Below are 14,224 nucleotides of genomic sequence, written 5' to 3'. Positions count from 1 at the left end.
TATTATTCAATTGTACAATCTTTGTTACAATATGGTATTGCAGGATGGGGTGGTGCGTATGCCAATTTATTAAACCCTCTTAATATAGTACAAAGATTAATTATTAAAGTAATTTGAAAGAAACCCTTAACATCATCATCATAAACCATCCTGATAATTACCTAAGACAGCGTCAGCATATATTGTTTCATACTCCGATATACAGGACCAATCTGCCGATGGTTAATGCTTGTTGGAAGGGCTACCGCTATGCTGAACAACATCGCTCTGGATATTGATCTGTTCCATGTATCCAAAGGGGTTTTCCGGAGCAGGATTCTCCTACTACTTTGACACGAGTCTCTTTCATGTATTTTTTTTATTTTTTATAATATGTTCGCATTGAATGTATGTTTGTAATGTAAATGTTATATTTAAATAAATGAAATGAATTGAACTGAACTGAAATTTAAAAAAAATTCAGGCGTTACCTAGTATGTAGGTGAAATAATTCAATTAAATGAATCTCACCTGCATAAATAAAAGTTTGGTTCTGTTTGAAACAATCTATGCTGACGCTGTCTTATGTTATTATCAGGAACATACAAACCAATGCTCATCATAATCTCAGGATTATCGACAATACCGCGCAACAATCGATAAAAATGTGTAGTCAAATACACAATCCAGAGCCGAGGATAATACCCGCACTCTCTCATGTGGAGATATCTCAGAAACTTCTTTTGGATTTTCTCTATCAGTAGTACTTGTGATAGAGGGAATCCAAAAGAAGAATTTCTATACTTCTACATGGACCAGGTGGATTTATCAACAATAATTTGTGCTTGTTAAATTTTTTGTAGACAAGGACTGGATTCAACTCCCTGTGGAGCTTTTGACATAAACGTATTACAACAGAGACATCAACGGATGAAAGAACTGAAGGAATATAGATGTTCGAATATGGGCAGAATCGTGAATGTTACACAGTGTGTAGAGTGGCCACTTAAAGCAACCAATGACAGGTCATAAGCACAGTAAATGCCTAGACTTCTACATTACCTTCTCTAAAATGATCTTCATCTCTGCTGTAATATGTTAATAGTTCACAATGATTTTTACATCTCGCGTGCTGCAATAAAGGATACCGGCCCAATTTTATTTTGTTTTGTATATGTCTATGTAACCGTTGCTAGTAATATTTTTTTGTTTCAGAAATAAATAATAAAAAGCTGTTTGTAAAATTCGAGAAATAAATTAATACCCAGTATGAAAGACAGTGTTCAGCGAAAAGCTTCTGCTAATCTTTTACTCGGGAACTTATAAACAATAAAAACCTTTCAGGTAGTCTTATATCCTTTGAAATACATTTTGAAAGGATACTGCGACGACATGATATTAAAAAGATGTAATAAATTAATCATATACCGAAATAATCTATAAAGGTACTGAATAAAAGCTTTTTAAATTAAGGTATTAGAAAAATCAAGGCAATGCCAATGGTGGAATGTTATACGCGGTTTCTCTGGGCCAGACCGCAAAACTTCAGAGGAAAGCTTTAAAGAAAATCCTAATTAAAAATTTCCAAAAAGTAATTAAAAAAATAAAAAATGTTGTCTCAAAATAGGAAAAATCTTTAATTTTTCGGACTAGCAGTCCCTCCACAAACCCCTACACCTGTCCTACCCAGCCGCTTCTCTAGACCGCGTCTGGTGCGTATCGCTTCGGTGGTCAAATACGTTTTCATGGCATTTTTTTTTTGTTGGGGAGGGGCAAGGGTTTGCGGAAGGGATGCTTGTCCAAAAAAATAAGGATATACTCCATTTTGAAATCATTATTTAAAAAAAAAAAAAAAAAAATTCTTTTTGCAAAAATTTCTTTCGGATTTTTTTTAAAGCTTACTATGAGGAATGTTCCTCTAAAGTTTTGCGGTCTGGCCCTGAAAAACCGTGTATGTAAACAGGTTGCGAATATTGAAGTTAGGGCTTTAGACCTTATGTTCCATCATCGGTTGGATTTGATCAAGCTAACGGCAGAGACATTGATGAATCTCTCGCAAACGCCTTTTCGATGTTGGACGAAAATGACAACTGCACATCGGACTGATTATGCCTGACTAAAATCGTTTAAAAAATAAAATTTCAGCTATTTTACCTTACAAAAAGTCAACAGATGGAAGAGTTGATTAAATGTTAATGTTTAATCATAGGCAGAATGGTGAATGTTACACACTGTGTGAAGTGGCCACTTAAACCAGCCAATGACAGGTCATAAGCCCTGAAAATGCCTAGACTTCCATATTTCCTTCTCAAAAATATTTTTCCTCTCCGTTGCTACAAATTTAAAAAATGACTGGTCTTGTGCCATAATCCAGCGAGAATATAAGAAAATACGTTTGTATCAAGAAAGATCAATCGTTTCCTCTTAAATATTGTATAAAGATAAACCCATCATCATTATTTCTCTATTCGCACCCTGGATTCTGAACCCTTGATCTCCTAATCTGGACTCTGCGACAGTACCCGCGGGACCGCAATGCGTCTCTAATAGTTTTGTTAGTAATATTTTTGATTTACAATAAATAAAATATGATGCTTAAATTCACTCGGAATGAAATGAAATTTGGTTAATTTCGTGACCCCGATTAACAATTGCGGATTATTTCAGTTTATAATTCTGCTGGAGAATAATTGATTTAAATATAAATTTACGTCTTACATTGTAATTAATTCCACAGTGAGAATATTCACAAACAAAACGGTATTTTAATTGGAGGGAAAGATAATCGTAGAGAATTTTGAATTTAATTAATGTACTCACAACCAACGTTTATAATAATTGCTTCACAGTTAATATTTTATGTGTATACTTAACGATTTATTTATTTACTAACGTTTGCGCTCAACGATTTGACAAATTACGTTTAATGCCCGTTTTCTGTGTTCGGGCTGATTAAGAACACGGCTCTGTTTGTGAAATAGAGCCAAAACCCTGGACAAGTGTTTTCGGCTACCGCCGATTGTTACATGCTTAGAAGGTCGGGCCTTCGGGCCATACTCAATCGGCCCCACGGGTCTCAATTTATCGGCCCTTCGTGCCTCATTTGACAGACCACTTACAGTTTTTTTCTTTGTCGTTTTTGTAAATATTGCACATTAAAATAATCTAAGATATCTATAAAAAGCTGGTTAAATGGATTTAATGGATTTAGCGAACCAACACGAAAATCTTCAATTATTTTTTCTTACATTGGATGCTTAGAATTGTGAATAGTCCATAAGGAGCGTAGAATCATATTTGAATACACCGGACTGTGTTCAAAAACCCCCCACTTTGCCCCACTTTCGCCGCGCGCATGCGCGAAGTCTCCGCGTAATGTTGCCAGATCATGAAAAATATTATCATAACACAAATATAAGATAATTTGTAAAAAAAAAGCAATCCGTCTATTTCTCTAAACTTTTATTGTACACGCAGAAACATCGATTGAAAAAACAGAGTATATACGAAGTAAAGAGTCATAAATTGATTGAATTAACATTGAACTTTAAAAATATATTTTTTTTTTCTCCATATAACGGATATTTTTATGTCATGTTAAATCATATTTGATGTTTTAAAGATAATGTCGGTCAAATGTCCACCACGGCGTTGTTTAATCCGAGAGGTCCTATTTTAATTAGTTCTCTCATTAGATGAGCAAAGTAATGTAGAAAATTTGACTACCCTGGCTACACTAACAAAATGTCAATTTCGTTTTCTTTGACAATCTGACAGATGAAAAAACAATCCAATTTTCAAATTATGAATTTGTTACTTACACATACATTTGCTACTTAAACGTGAAATGTGATCGCATCTTGTTTTTTTATCCCAAGCAGTATTTCTACACTTTAAAACGACACAGCACGGCATAGTTGAATTTAAATCGGGAGTTGCGTATTGAGAGTCGTCTACAAAGAAATTAAACGGCTAAAAATATGTACGATGCGAATGTTGATGGATGTTAAAAAGAGGAAGACCGAGAAAGACATGGCATGACCAAATCTAAAGAATACTTGAAGATGGACATGTCAAAAGTCGGAATAATCGGCGCGCTTGCATGAGAAGATGTATGAATGTAGAGGAAGATATGCAAATGTATGCAAAGATAGAGAGAGATGTGGCGTTCTTTCCTCTCTGCCCACCCTTACGGGGAAACGGAGTAATGGTTTGTTTGTTTATAACTAAATTGTTTTTTTTTTTTTAATACTTAGAAACTCATAAACATCGCGCTTAACACTTTGAGTACCGGCCGAATACACATAGAATTTACTCTGTGCCCGGCCCATTTTTGTGAAATTTCATGCTTTGTGAAGAGTTTCTTAAAAGTGTCATAATTATAAAAAAATACTGGGTTAAATCAATTAAAACTTCTCATATTTATTTGAAACAATTTAATAAGTCATTTTTGTATGATAGTTTTGCCAACATTGGCCTTTATGGAGAGCCACATTGCAATGTTCGCACATAAACAGGGTCTCAATTCTTTTATTGTGCTTTGTATCCCGGAGCCGTGTAAACACGTGATTATAATAACCATGCATTTTGTCCCGGTATCGTGTTTTTACGTGGTTTACCAGCAGCGAAAACGTACTAATAAAAGTCACTAGATGTCAATAAAATGCACTTTTTTAGACAGCTGGTAAACCACGTGAAAGCACGGGACCGGGCATAACGCGTGGTTATACTGGGTGTTCTTTAAACCCTGTCATATACGAAACCACGATGATCAGTATGAGCAAGAAGACATATTGGCACATTAAAAAAATATTTTTAAAACTAATAAAATTTAAAAAAATAAAATATCAAAAAAAGCAAATGGTTGCTTACTTCTGCAGGGGAGAAGCGAGGAGAGGGAGGAGGGAATCTGATAATGCGCCGCGCTTTCCTCACTTCTCCCCTGCAAAAGTAAGCAACCATTTGTTTTTTTTTATTTTTTATTTTTTAAAATTTTATTCGTTCTAAAAAATTTTTTTATGTGCCAATATGTCTTCTTGCTCATACTGATCATCGTGGTTTAGGATGTGACAGGGTTTAAAGAACACCCTGTATAATCACGTGTTTACACGGCTCCGGGATACAAAGTGTTGAAAACGTGAGGATATTCTAAAGAAAATGGCAGGTATCCTTTATGTTTAGTTCAGTATGCCTACAGTAAACAGAAAATTCGTATTGTTGTTGAATTTCTAAGTATTCAATAATATTTTATTTTATTATGTAAGAATTTCTCCCCCTTTAAAAATCTCTCAACCAAACGCTTGCTCGTAAACAACCGTTAATATAATGTATTTATTTATTTATTTTATTTTATTTTATTCAGAAAACATACAGTCATACAAAATAAGTATTAAAAACAACAATTTTTTAACATAAAAAGACCAATTAAGTTTTCATAAATAAAAAAAATATAAACAAATGTGACAAAAAAATAAAAAGTACTAACTGCGTTTCAAAGGAGCTACGAGTTTTCAAAAGGTCCTTGAGGCATTTTCGTAGAATTCACGCACATTTTAAAAATCAAAGCATTGAATTTTGTTATATAAATTTGTAAATTGGAATTGCGATCGAAAAAGTCTGAGATATTACGTATTGGATGTAAATACATGTTGTGCATGGTTTTAGTTTAGAAAATCTTTAAATTTGTTGCAACAGAGAGGGAAAACATTTTTGAGAAGGGAATACGGTGGTCTTTTCATGTACAGGCCTATGACCTGTCATTGGCTGGTTAAGTGGCCACTTTACACACTGTAGCATTCACCTGTTGACTTTTGTGAAGTAAAAGAGCTGAAAACTTTATCATGTGGGCGAGATTCATCCGGCTGAAATGAAATGAAAATGAATAAATCAATTATAACGTTGTTATGTGTTTTAATAGACTTGCAGTTTCCGGGTAGCCATTTTTTTCAACGTTTATTCTATTCTGACAACTGAGAGATACACATTTAAATGTCAGCGCAACTCACCGACGACAACTCGTGACGTCACGGGCGGAGTAATTTGAAAATAAAAGAACTACAAATCATAACAATGATAATACGATAAATATATATATTTTTTAATTTTGACACAGTTTGATAGTCTATCAACAAACATTAAGCAATAAAAAGCCGAATTTCCTCGAAACTCATATGGATAAAAGAATGTACTGTCCATGTGGCTCCACTTTGGAATGACCTCCCCCACAAACTAAAATATTTCTTAAGAAACTTAATTATGAAGAAAAATTTCCAACCTTAATTTCAACATTTATTCATTTCTTATATTTAATAACTAAAAAAGTATGAAATGAATTTAAAGCTCTTCGTACTACATGTATATAGATAAACAGGTATTGATATATATTTTTCATGAAGTTGTGAAAATTCCGTGGCGAGATTTTTTAAAGATTATTACAAATTTAAATTGAGACATTTTAAAATTCAAGTCAGTTTTTTCAAATGATGACTACGCTTTTAAATTTTTAATGGGGAAGTTCAGTGTTTTTTTTTAAATAACTACAACAAACTAAATCAAACATATATTTTTAAAATTTGTATTAATCGTATTATCAGCGTTACGATTTCTTAAAGTTTCGTATTTCTGAAATTACTCTGCGTGTGACGTTTCAAGATCTCTTCCGCTTCTTCTCGGTCAGTTCTGCCGATTGGTCCGTCGACTACTAATAATAAATTGACCGGAAGTTTTTCGCAACTCTCTTATCATTGGTTGTGTTCGGACCAATTCTTAACCAAATTCATATCTACCTACCCGTCCTCCCCATTTCCCAGCGCAATCCATGTAATAGTAATTCTACTTGCGAGTGCCGGAAAAAACATTATATCATCAGTACTAAAGCTAGGGTTTCCTAGGACAGCGGTGCCCGTATTTTAACGGCCGTAGTGAACGGTGATGCGGTGGACAGCCGTCGTAACGATGACTAGAGTGTGGTTTCCTAGGAAAACGGTGTTATCAACACCATTTAACACCGTTTCCCTAGGAAACCACTCTCTAGACGACGTTACGACGGCTTCCCACCGCATCACCGTTCACTACGGCCGTTAAGATACGGGCACCGCTGTCCCACCGAAACTCTATCTTTATCTAACATCAAACGAGTGAAGTGCTCAACTAATCTTTCTTCAAGCGAGCTGTGCCTGCGTCCTTTAGACCGCCAGCTCCATATAAGCTGTGCCAGCTCCTCACGATTGCCAGCTTCACCAGTCAGGTTCCAGAACACGTCACCCCTCATCATCAACAGGTGAGTAGAGTTGCGCAACCTTCCTTCCCCAACAATACAGTCCACTCTAAATTTTCCCCTTAGGAGGGATGAGGTATTTTAAACACCAACAGGTTGATTCATATGATATATTTCACATATTTAAAATAGTTAAAATTACAGTTAAATACATATCTGTATCTTAGAGGATAAAACACGTCCACTTTTCACAAAAGTCTGATATCCAATTTCCTGTAGGGCTGAACTTCATCTCTGCTGTTTAAAAAAAATTACTGCGCATACTGGCGTACAATTTTGGCTACGATGTATCAGGTGCGATTAACGATAAAGTTGAATTAAAACATTGATTTTAACCTGCAAAATTAATATGACATACATGAATACAAAAATGTTTTATTGCACGCGGTAAAAATCAAAGCATTTAATTGTTCGGCAAAGTTTCTTGAAAATGTATGCGAAAAATCGTAAAAATGGTTTCAATAAAAATTAACTTCTTTGAATGACGTCACAAGTTCTTGTGAATCAACGAATGATAAAGTGTTGTGATAGATTTCCGGTTTATGGGAAGCCAATCCACCAATCAGCATTCTCACCGTAAAGAACTTGTTACGTTTCAGGTGGAGTAGTTTCAAAACCTTAAAAATTTAAAGCGCTGATAATTCGATACATAAAAAAATATATATATTTTAAATTGGATTTATTTGATAGTCTTTTAACAAAAAAAATAAAGCTACTGTACATCCAAATTCTGTTAATATTTTTTTACGTTATTTTCATGGTTATAAATTATACATATTTTACATTTTATGTTTTCAAACAAATAAAAAAAAAATATAAGATTATTTTTTAATGCATTATTCTACGATTATAATGAATGTATCGTTTAATACTTTCAAACTGCATTATTCGGTATGGAAAAAAAGGATTTCCCTTCATGGCACCAAAATTATCGAGGAGCAGTAATTAATTGTAATGTAAAAAAAAACTGATAAAAACAATAAACTTCAATTGATTTACCGTGCCATGTTTCGATTGAATGTGGCAGCATTGAAAATTTGATTATATTTACGTTTTCTCATCAAAAATCCGCCAGGTTTGGTTAGGCGAGTACTGTATCTGTGTGTTTCGCTTAGGGAATTCGATTAAATATTTCTTTTAAATGTAAATTTTAACAAATGAATTACGGAAAATTTCCAATCACAAATTCAAACTGCGTACCGTAAGATGGGGGCTATTTGTACAATTTTTAGATTATCTAAAAAAAAATATGTCATAAAAAAATATGCCGATAAAATAAAACTAAGAGAATGATATCGTCTTGAGTCTTGCCTATTGGGCGCTTTTTGGAATTAGGTTTTTGTTAGACAGTTTTTTTTATTTGAAATTTATTTATTAACCCTTATGGATTATTAAATTCATTTTACAAAAAAAAATAAAAATATTCATACTCGGTTGTTGATTATAATATTTTTTACCCCTTTTATTTATTTATTTAAATTTATTTAAATTTTTATTCCAGTAAAATGGCTATAAAGTGCAGAGCCAATTCTACCATATAAACATATAAACATGAACATAAATATAAATATAAACAAAAATATAACAATAAACATAAATATAACAATAAACAAAAATATAACAATAAACATAAAATAAAATTTTATATGTTGTTGTTAATAGTGCTGCACACTTATGGTGGTCTTAATATATCGCGCCATCGCTTGAACAACGGTGATTGGATCCACTCTGCAGTGGCTTGGAGAATTTCGTTATTAGACTTTTTTAGGCGTTCCCATAGGCTCCAGGCTCTTTGGCGAAGCAGGGCAGCGAAGGTGTTTATTCGTCCAGCTGTAAACATTTCAGAGGCACTGCAGTACCTAGGCAATCCGAATAATTGTCGGTATGAGTTGTTATACGTGATCCTTAATTTATTCCACGCTCCTTGCGTATAGTTGTTCCAAAGTTCCGCTGTATACATGGACGTCAAATACGAAGTAAATATGATTTTCTTCACTTCGTTACTGCATTGAAAGAAGCGTCTCGTTAGCATAGAGGCATTCCTTTTGAAAAGTTTGTCTGAGTTCTTTCTTTAGTTCTCCGGTAGTTTATTGTATGATTTCAGTCCCTGATTTATTAGTCTTGATTGTCCTTGTCTTGTTTTAAAATATTGTATGTGATATTGTTCTGATATTCTTGTAATGTCCATATTTATTACAATTAATTTCAAGTTTTAGATTTTTGTCTACAATGATATCACTGGCTAACTTATGAATAATTTAAAGCTTCTAGTTGAAAAAAATCATTTACATTGATTTGTTTAGTTTTTTTAGTTGGTGTTAGATAAGTGAGATCATATAATAGCTTCAATCTTTTATTTTGCTGTCGTTGTGGTATGTTTATGTCATTTTGGTTTCCTGTTCCCCATAGTTGTTGCATATAACATATTTTAGATTTGATGTAGGCTTCATACATAAGATTTTTTTCCGTTTTTGGAACAAAGTTTTTAATTTTTTTTTTAAGACTCGATAATGTTGTTATTTTGCTAATTAAATTATTGATTTAAGTTGTCCACGTCAATTGTCTGTCTATTGTTGGTCCTAAACATTTAACATGTTTAATTTCAATTAATCGTTCTTCGTTTATGTAAGCATCTATTTGATGTATTTTTTTTCTAGATTCAAAATTTATAATATTACATTTTTTTCGTTAAGTGTAAGTAAGTTTGTATTTGTCCATTTAGTCAACATAGTGATAGGTCATCGTTTATGTCTTTGTTAGTAAATGCGTCAGTTTAATTTTTGTAAAATAGTCCTATGTCGTCGGGATACATAAATTAACGCTTATCAGTTCATGGTGTACCTCTTCGTTCTCATTCTCAAGGCACTCTCTTAATACCCATACACAATTCCTCTTTCTTCTCTAACTCATATAGTGTCCATGCGGCTCGACTGTGGAATCATCTCCCATCCACCATCAAAGATGTTACTACATTATCTCTGTTTAAATCACGTCTGAAGAAACATCTCCTTTCTCTTCCTTAATCTCTCCTCCTTTCCTTTTTCCTCTTTCCTCTTTCCTCTTTTTTCCTTTTTCCCATTGAGTAATAGTTTCGATTTAAGGTAATTTATAAACAAATACGTTTATTTCAATTTATAAACAAATACTTTAAATTTTTAATCTTTTTTTCTATTGAATATGTTCTGTAACTTGAATTATAAAAATAAAACTTTTATTTTATTGGTTGGTTGGAAGAAATTGCCATTTGGCAATAAGCCCGCCAATGTACAAATAACATTATGTACAAAAAGTTAAATAAATAAATAAATAAAATTATGAATGTCAATTCAGTCATTTCAATCTTCCTAAAAATAAACACCGTGCTAAAACAAAAACGTTTTTAAACCATTCCCGATATTGGAGGGCCACGACAGACCAGCTGAAGGCCCTTCCGAAAAAAACATTCCAGAAATGCTTCCAATCATGGAATCATCGTTTGGATAAGTGCATCGCTAGCCAAGGAAAATACATTGAATGAGATTTATTTATATTGTTGATTGTTTAATATACTTCTTAATACCTTAAATCACAAACGTTAATTAGATGTTATAAAACAAATTTCCAAATATAATGAATATAATAAAGTTTTTTTTTTTTAAATAAATTGTTAGATATAATATACTTATATTCAGCACGTAATAATGGTAGAGTTGATATATCTTGGCGAAAAAAAATGTATACTGGCCTTGTAACTAAAAAAAAACTCAACTAATACCTTCACATATTCAACCGCCGTGTTTTTTTTTTGTATTTATTTTATTTAAGAAGGTACACATAAATAAATAAATATATAAAAGGAAACATAATGAAACCCACTAATCCGCGAAACCGGCTGGTCAGTAGGCTTCTTATTTTTCCTTTACAAAGAAAAACGTTTGAGAAATTTTATAATTTTAAAAAGTAATATAAACATTATTTAGAACTAAAAGTATACGTATTTGTACACAAAATTAATGTACAAAAAAATAAGTAGATGATTGTTAACATAAAATAATAATCAATATAAAGGCTTGTGACATATGAGCCATTTAATATTTTTTTCCTTAAAAGTTTTGTTAACATTTTATTTTAAGATCTGCCAAGGAATTGTATTAAAAAGTTTAGTAATTGTATTATGAAGTGTTATTTGGCCATACTCGTTAAAATACCTCGTATTATAAAAATAATAATTTAGGAAAAAAAAAATAAAATCAAAAGCAGACATTTTTAATTTAAGTTGCATATACCAGATCCAATGTGGAAATTTTAACCATATGTACATAGGCCAACCTGCGTGAAATTTTAGTTATATAATGAAAGAATATCGTCAAGCCCTTACATCAAATACCTTCTCAGAATTCGCCAATCACATAATGTAATCGAACAATTTTTTTGATTCATATGAAATCAAACTCCTTCATTCTATAACAAGTAAAGGCCAAATAATGAATAACTTAGGAAATCTAGAAATATAAAAAACAATAAAAACGCAAGAAACATTAGTTAAAACAAAAAAAAAAAATTTTATAAAAAAGTTTAAAATCCCTCACATTATTTACAACATTTCCATTATTTAAACCTCCCCTCCTTTAAAAGCTCCTCCCACTTCTAGAAACATCTAGATTTTTAATTTCTTTATGTTTAGTTTTAAATAACACCTGTAGATGGAAGAAACTGTTCCTTCCGAAACTAGTAGTGCTTTGAAAAAAACTCAAGTGGTCTAAAAACAAAGCGTTTTATTGATTATGTATTTGAGATTTATTCCAATTTGATGTAAGCTTATCACTTTGTTTGTCGTAAAATGATTCGCCGTATTTTTTTATCAGCCTGTCGAAACAAAAATATTTTCCCTTCCGGACATTTGAGTATATCCTTTGGCCTTTGATAATACCGTACCATTTTATATTCAAATTTACTGAAACAATCACAAAACATAATTATTTTATTTGAAATACTACCAATCAATATTCAAACAAAACAAAATTACGCATGGTTGGAACATGTTCCAAATAACCTCAAAGATTGTTTCCAATCACCCCACTGGAGATTACACGACTTTTAAACGTAAACTCAAATGTTGTCGTCATTTGACAAACTTATCGATTACAACATAATATATAACATAATAAAAAATAAGATTTGTAATGATTTGATAAATATTTCGGGCATATTTATTTATTTATTTAACTTTTTGTACATAATATTATTTGTACATTGGCGGGCTTATTGCCAAATCGCAATTTCTTCCAACCAACCAAAAAAATAATAGTTTTATTTTTATAATTCAAGTAAAAGAACATATTCAATAGAAAATAAAGATTAAAAAGCCAAAGATATATAAAAATGTAAATAAACGTATTTGTTTATAAATTACCTTAAATCAAAACTATTTACTCAATGAGAAAAAGGAAAAAAGAGGAAAGAGGAAAGAGGAAAGGAGGAGAGATTAAGGAAGAGAAAGGAGATGTTTCTTCAGACGTGATTTAATGAATAACAGAGATAATGTATTAACATCTTTGATGGTGGATGAGAGATGATTCCACAGTCGAGCCGCATGGACACTATGAGTTGAAGAGAGTGCCTTGATAATTAGAACAAAGAGGTAAACCATGAACTGATAAGCGTTGAAATGTTTCACGCAGGTATATAGGAGCGTTAGGACCATGAAGTACATTGAACAGAAGTGAGAGGGAGTGATAGTCTCTCCGCTGTCTAATTTTGAGCCATTTCAGTTGCCTACGATAATCAGAAATGGGGTCATATTTCCTAAGACCAAAAATGTACCTTATGCATGTATTCTGAAGTCGTTCAAGTTTATCGAGTTGCTCACAGCTTAAATCAGTCATGGAAACATTAGCGTAATCTAGAATGGGTGCATTTAGTATACCAGAAAGTTAAACGGTCAATATCAGAGAATTGAAATAGTCCAGAAACATAACATAAATGAGTAGATTTAAATTTTAGCTAGTAGGTAATCTGTAGACGTTGCTTAGTACGCAACTGCCGATTTAAATTCAAGTGTGTGGGATTAAAAGGCAATAGGTTAGGATCAGATTGCATGTGTAAATAGTGAATTGACAAATAATATTATTTAAGAATTCGATTATTTTACCTGTCGGATTGTTAAATAAAACAGGGTAGACGTTTTGTTAGTATTACCAGGGTAGTCGATTTTTTAACCCGGCTTTCTATTTTAAACGGTATTAATTTACTGAATTACCAAATTATTATTTGATGTTTTTAATTCGCCTAATAAAAGTGCCTATTTTTTTTGATACTTAGTCTAGTAAGTAAAACATTTTTCATGGTAAAACATAACGTAACATTTCACAAAATTATCTACTATTTGTTTTATGATAAAATATTGTTCGCGGTCTGGTAACATTACACGGCCACTTCGCGCATACGCGCAAGCGGGATGTCAGACTTTTGTATACAGTGCGATGTATGCAAACAAGATTATACGTGCCTTCTCGTATATTATAATTCTATGGTGAAGATATTGTCAGGAATTTTAGAGATTTTTAAAAAAACGAAGAAAAAAAATAGATGGCGGTTTGACAGTGACGACCAATGACAAAACGTTAGAGGTGATGGAAAAATAGCTTTAATCATTGGCATATTAATGCACATAGACATGCCCTGAGCCCTCGAAAATGATAACACGTAACTCATGCCCAAATGCTCAATCATGCCCAACGCGTATTTATAGTCCTTAAAATTTAACATGATTAGAATGACAGTTGTCAGAAAAAGTGACGACATAACTTTGTAGTAACGTCAAAGGAGTTATTTATATTGCCACACGAAAAATCATTTGTATCTGGCGTGTTAATATATTTTTTTATTACAATGCTTGAAACATAAATCAACATTAATAAATAAAATCAGCTTAAAAACAAAAAAAAAACAACACTAACAACAACAAACCATCACGCCGTTTTCCCGTAG

Source organism: Micrasema longulum, unplaced genomic scaffold (genome assembly GCF_059751315.1).
Source record: "Micrasema longulum isolate JH-2025_06_02 unplaced genomic scaffold, ASM5975131v1 h1tg002284l, whole genome shotgun sequence".
Classification (NCBI taxonomy): domain Eukaryota; kingdom Metazoa; phylum Arthropoda; class Insecta; order Trichoptera; family Brachycentridae; genus Micrasema; species Micrasema longulum.
This window is presented reverse-complemented; position numbering follows the sequence as displayed.